Source organism: Brachyhypopomus gauderio, chromosome 2, assembly GCF_052324685.1.
Source record: "Brachyhypopomus gauderio isolate BG-103 chromosome 2, BGAUD_0.2, whole genome shotgun sequence".
In the NCBI taxonomy this organism is placed as follows: domain Eukaryota; kingdom Metazoa; phylum Chordata; class Actinopteri; order Gymnotiformes; family Hypopomidae; genus Brachyhypopomus; species Brachyhypopomus gauderio.
Window position 1 is genome coordinate 25,991,923 of NC_135212.1, and position 5,892 is coordinate 25,997,814.

The window sequence follows — 5,892 nt, forward strand, 5'->3', positions numbered from 1 at the left end:
GACTTGATTTGTTAATACCGTTATTGTATTTTTGTCCTTGTTTTATTTTTGAGTACAAGTGATATTCTCATAGTGAGATATTTTTCATAGTAAAAGTTTTGATATATTTTTATATTTCATATATTTTATATATTAGTTTAATATTTGCTTAACTTGTATATTTTCATATTAATTGATTCTGCTGTTTTAATTAGGAGACATTGGAAACAAACTATCTTCTAAAGAGAAATATCTCTTCTAATAACATAACTGACTTTTAATTTTGTTATTATGCTTTGTGAATATATTTGATAGTAGCACATCATTTGAAATCTAGTTAACATTCATTAATACAAATATGGATTTTTTTTTTTTATAAAATGCTTTCAGTGTAGATTCATTTGATTACTGGGCCTTGAAAGCCAGCAGATGAATGAAATAATTTTCTGGTATTTGTGATGCAATATCGCCATCAACCGGCAAAAGACGAACCTCAGAATAACAATATTTAATGATTATTGCTGAAATGCATATGGATGGTATTCGATGTTTATGGGACAAGTGTATGATTTATTTAAGTGTATGATTTACAGTTCAACTTCAACTTTATTTATAGAACACTTTAAAACCACCATAGCTGACACAAAGTGCTGTACAATGCAAAAAGACGGCAATCACACCAATATAATAAAAATGAGTAAAAAACACATATATCTATTATAGAAAAGGAAATTATTAAATTATAAAACAAACAGATAAGTACAATAGGTACAGTAGATAAATAGATATTGGATAGAATTAAAAAAAATTAGATAAATAAATATTAAAAAAATAAAACAAGAGGAGCAGAAGCTCACGTGTTTTCGAACGCCAATGAATAAAAATACGTCGGATACAGTTGGATGTGTAAAGTGGCAACATGTTAATATGCAGAGCCCAACATTTTCAAATTACATGCGACATACTTGGCTGCGTTTCTGTGTTCTGACAACCCAACCAGACGGGCCTAAATCGACTATAAGAAAAATATCTGCTTTTTGCAGGTAGCGCTAAAATAAACTTAAAACTGAAATGCTAAACTTGAAACTCAGACGTTACTGCTTGCATTTCCATTCCTCATAATCCTGGAGCGCTACGAGGAGGCCTGGTTCAGCGTGGGCGATAAAGGCCCTGCTGAAGATTTCAGCTCACGAACATTTTTATTACGCATGGGCGTCTTTATTTTTATTTCACTATCAGAACAGGAGGACCTCTTTACAATATTATTCCTAACAATGCAAAACCCATTTGGAAGTGAGACGTGAGGTGCGTCCACGTAGGCTGCATGATACGAAGTTCACGAAGGATTCCCAGTTTCCACGTCTGGTGACTAGTGGAAAAAATAAACCAATGCAGAGACGATGGCCATACGTTTCACATCTGAATACGTCTTCAAATGGTTGACTTTTGGGTGAAAACGACACTAGTGCCGACATGTCCGACGCTACTCGTAACGTACAGCAAATCTGGTGCCACGCAGATGAACTTTAATGTGACGGCGCTGCGAAATCAACGTTGCTGCCAGGTTGCTTGGACCGTTTCACAGTTACCACATGTAAAACAGTGGCAGGTTAAAACGTGTGTAGGTGCCCCAAATTGTGTTCAGACAATGGTAAAACAGTTTTAAAGAAAACATAAAAAGAAAGATGGCGGAACGAGATTTTTGTAGATGAATTAGCAAATACAGATGCTTCCTTTCAGGTGTGTGTACTACACCCTGAGCAGAATTTCCCCAAAGTTTCTATTTTATACCAACCAGGAGGAGGCAGTATTTAACTAGAAGTTGTAAATGGACAAGTTTTTAAAACGACCTTTGAAAAACAATATGCATTTCATTTTTTTGCGTGTGTGGGTGTGTGTGTGTTTAAGTGCAATGTACGTAGAGATATTTAAAATCTGATATATATATATATATATATATATATATATATATATATATATCCCCTTCCATCCCTCTAAACGACACAGTTTGAGTTGTCCCCATAATACATTTTGAAAACTCCGCATGATGCTCCTGCTATTTGAAGTCTGGTTAAGCTTTTTTTTTTTTTTAATGCCTTCATATACCTCTGTGTGGAGGTTCATGCCGTGCTGTGTTCTTCCTTAGTGACAAGTGACAGTTGTGCAGAAACAAGCATGAGGGGAATTGTACTGGGAGCGTACCTGCATCACCCACTCCTGTTCTGTACAGAGAGCCGGTAAATGACTGATGGTGTGGTCTGAATTGTGGTTAAGCTGAATTCAGGGAAAAATACTTAATAAACACTTATTGAATCACTGACCTGTCTTGTTAGATGAATGGTGCTAATGGGATGGTTCATATTGTTGCATCTATTTGTCTGTTCCTGTGGTGACATGACAGACTTAGTGCTGTGCTGTTTAAAATTTTTTTTTATTACTTCATGCTTTCAAAACTGTAGGCTGCTCTGTTTACAATCATGCATGCTAGCTCATTTCAGTGATGTGGTTTGATGCCTATTGCATGACATTTTAATAGCTGTTATTTATGCCAACCCTTCACAAAAGCGACTGCTGGAAGTCACTTTGTACGAGAAAGAGAGTGCTGAGTGACAACCCAATTGGCTGGCTGATATCTATTGTTTTAATTAAGTGAAAGCAATTGTGACATTTATTAGTTTTGAAGTTAGTTCTTAATGGCTGCGGAAAGCCTAAGGAAAATACAAGTAATCCATTGCTGCTTTATGCGAATAATTTGTAGTCACTTTGCTAATGATTACATATTATTTTTCTCAGAGCCTGTCTATTCTGGTTGATTAATAACTATAACAACAACCCTTAATGGTCTATTCAGTGCCAGACTGGTACTATAGTGTTTAAGATATTGGCCTATAGAGGTTTCCATGTGAATAATTCCCTTATTTTACACCTTGCCTCGGTTTCATGCTGCAAACATCAGTGTATTGTGTGTTTTTTGGTTCCATATACCATGTGAAGGTGAGGAAACAGCAGCTGTGCCACAGCACTGATAAACCGTGGCTTGTCTGCTTGATCCTTTAAAAGTGCATGTCAGAAAACGGTAGCATAATCGTATTTTTATGGCTTGTCCCTCACTGTTCTTGTCACTCGCTAGCCGCCATCTTGACGGTTTTGGGAGCGTATTTTCTGGACAGACACGCCGGCGTGTCATCCGCTGCCACGTTACCGTGGCGAAGGCCAGATCCATCACCCCTCGGTGCCAGTGTGGCCTGACAGCCATGCCACATGGATGACATGGCGGGGCCAACGTGGAGGAGACTGGTGAAAGGCAACCCTGCTGCTCCGTCAGAAGGGAGCAATCGCATGTCCTTGGGCGCTTCTTTCGAGTCCGTCAAACCCCTGTGTGTCTGTCCATCCTCTCCGTGCTCTCTGCCTCAAAACATTCCCAATGGGATTTGATTTAAAGTGATGGGGAGGTGTAGGTGGGCAGCAGCATGCTCTCACACTCTCTCTCTCTCTCTCTCCCTCTCTCTGTCTGTCTGTCTGTGTCTGTCTCTCTCTTTCTGTCTGTCTGTCTCTCAGTCTCTGCACTGCCTGGGGCCCTCAGTCTGTTGTCTAAGACAACTACCTGTCCACTGTGATTAGGACCAGGTAGAGTGCATCTCCCAGCCCTTGAGAGCCTTCCATAACAAGAGGACCAAAACAGCAGCTGTGTAGAACAAAAAACAAAACCCATGTAAAGCTGCAGATTATATTTCTGAGCCAGGTTTGTTGTTGGAATCGTGCCGCATAATTTAAAAATGAATGGTCTTAAATGATCATGCAGCTCTGATCAGTCTCCTTCCAGCTTGATTAGCTGCTCCGCTCCTCATTAAGTCTTTTAACTTGTAAAATAAAGGACCGTCTAGGACACGGCGCTGCTCTTGACCTTACGCTGACCCTGTTCTCTTGAAGCATGCAGATTTTCCTGGCCATCTCTCTTTCGTCACCTCTCCGCCTGTGAACCAGCCCGGTGGGAGGTGCAGCTGTGATGGCCAGAGAAAGGGGCCTTTATCCAGAGGGCCAGGCTGGGCGGCAGGGCTGCTGGCTGGCTCGGGTGGAGGGGGTACACCCATCTAGCCAGGTGGCTGAGTCCTGCTGGGCCCTGTCAGTGAGTGCGCTCTGTTATGGTGACCTCTCACCAGTGTTTGTGCAGCTGGGTCTGCTCTTACATCCTTCCGTGTTGGGTGTTGGGGGGGGCAGTTCTGGAGGAGGGTGGGGGGTAGTTCTGGGCAAGGGCGTGAGTTCATCAGCTGTTTATACTGCATCCCAGGACTCGGTAATGAACAGTAAAGTGCGGCAGTTTGGCTCAAGATCATTTGGAGTCTGTGTTTGTGCAAACAAATCCAAAGTGCTAGATTTGCGAACCGCGAAGTGTGACATTTGAGATAAAATGGTGCAGTATGAAATAACCATAACATTTTGACCTCAGCTTGCTTTGGCCATTGGTGTGCTGTTCTCATACACAGACTGTATGGTTGTGCAACACAAGAGCTCTGGAAGTCTGGTATTCTCACGGTGGAGATCTGGCTCCATAAGCTCTGACCGTAAACTAATGAGTCCTGAAAAAACACATCGAAAAATACTAATGAGAGGAACTTGAGCCTGAGCAGGACACTTCTTGGTTGATCCACACAGGACACCCATATCTTAGAATGAACCTGGCCTTTCATGTCCAATGAGAACACCTGTCATGTTCTCACTATAAATAAATAAATAAATAAATAAATAAATAAAAGGGAAACAGTTCCTTGTTGGCTTAGATGTTATATACCACTGTCAAGCATGTCTGCTATCCATACAGCCTAACTGGTGCTGGGGCTGAGATGGACCTCACTTCTGTAACAACATGTAGCTGTGTGTCCAGCAGAACACTTTAACAATAAGGGTGTACACTTCTGAGACAACAGGACCATGTACTGCAGAATATCCTACTTCCTGGAACACATGCACGCCTCCTTCAGCAGCAGATCAGGCATGAAAGATCTCTTGCTTGCTTCTACAGACTAATAATAGTTAAATATAAGTATCATGTGCGGACAGCAAAGGAAAAGATATGGCGACAGAATGGCGAAAGTCAATTGGGATTTTGCTGGATCACTCCGGAGCTCCAAGTAAGGCACAGAAACAGAAAATGAGTGTTATTTGTATGTAATGGGTGGCATCGAGGGTCATTGAGATTTAATGGCGCTGTGTTTCAGGGAGCTGGATGGTGTTCAGAGCTCACTCTCTCACACTCCCCCATGGGCTGCAGGGCATGGATCACGGTTCTATTAGCCCCGGTCCTGCGGCGTCTCTCACGCACGTCTGATTGGACTGGCAGAGACAGGGGCAACGGGCCGGAGCAAAAGCCTCTTTTATGTTGATGGGGAATGAGTGGGAGATTTGCGTATTACGGGAGCCATCTCCACTGCTAGCGTTTGAGCTCCTGGGGCTTTTAAAAGGCTGTTATATTCATTTCCTTCTTTCAGAACGTACACACATGCATATTCCCTCAGTCATCTCCAGTGGTCTTACACAATTGCTTAACAGCGTGTGAGAGCTTTTCTTTAGATGGCGATGGACTCCAGTGGCGATTGCTTCAGATTTGCTCTTGGTGAGCCGGTCAATTGCCCGGAGAAGCTAAGCAATAACCGAAGAGGACTTAATAACAAGCAAAATAAAATGTAACTAATCACTATGTTCAGAGAAATTAAAAAGGCAAAAAAAACAGCCTCAGTAGAATTGACATTTAATTACTGCTTCATTAGCATAATTATGCATGCTAATAGCATCTCTAATGAATTGCACCACTGAGAGAGAAGATGCATTTATAGCTGAGGCAGACTGATGCAAATTTTTTAATTTCCAAAAAAAAAGAGGTTGTATAATGTTTATCTCTAAGACATTAATCATTTT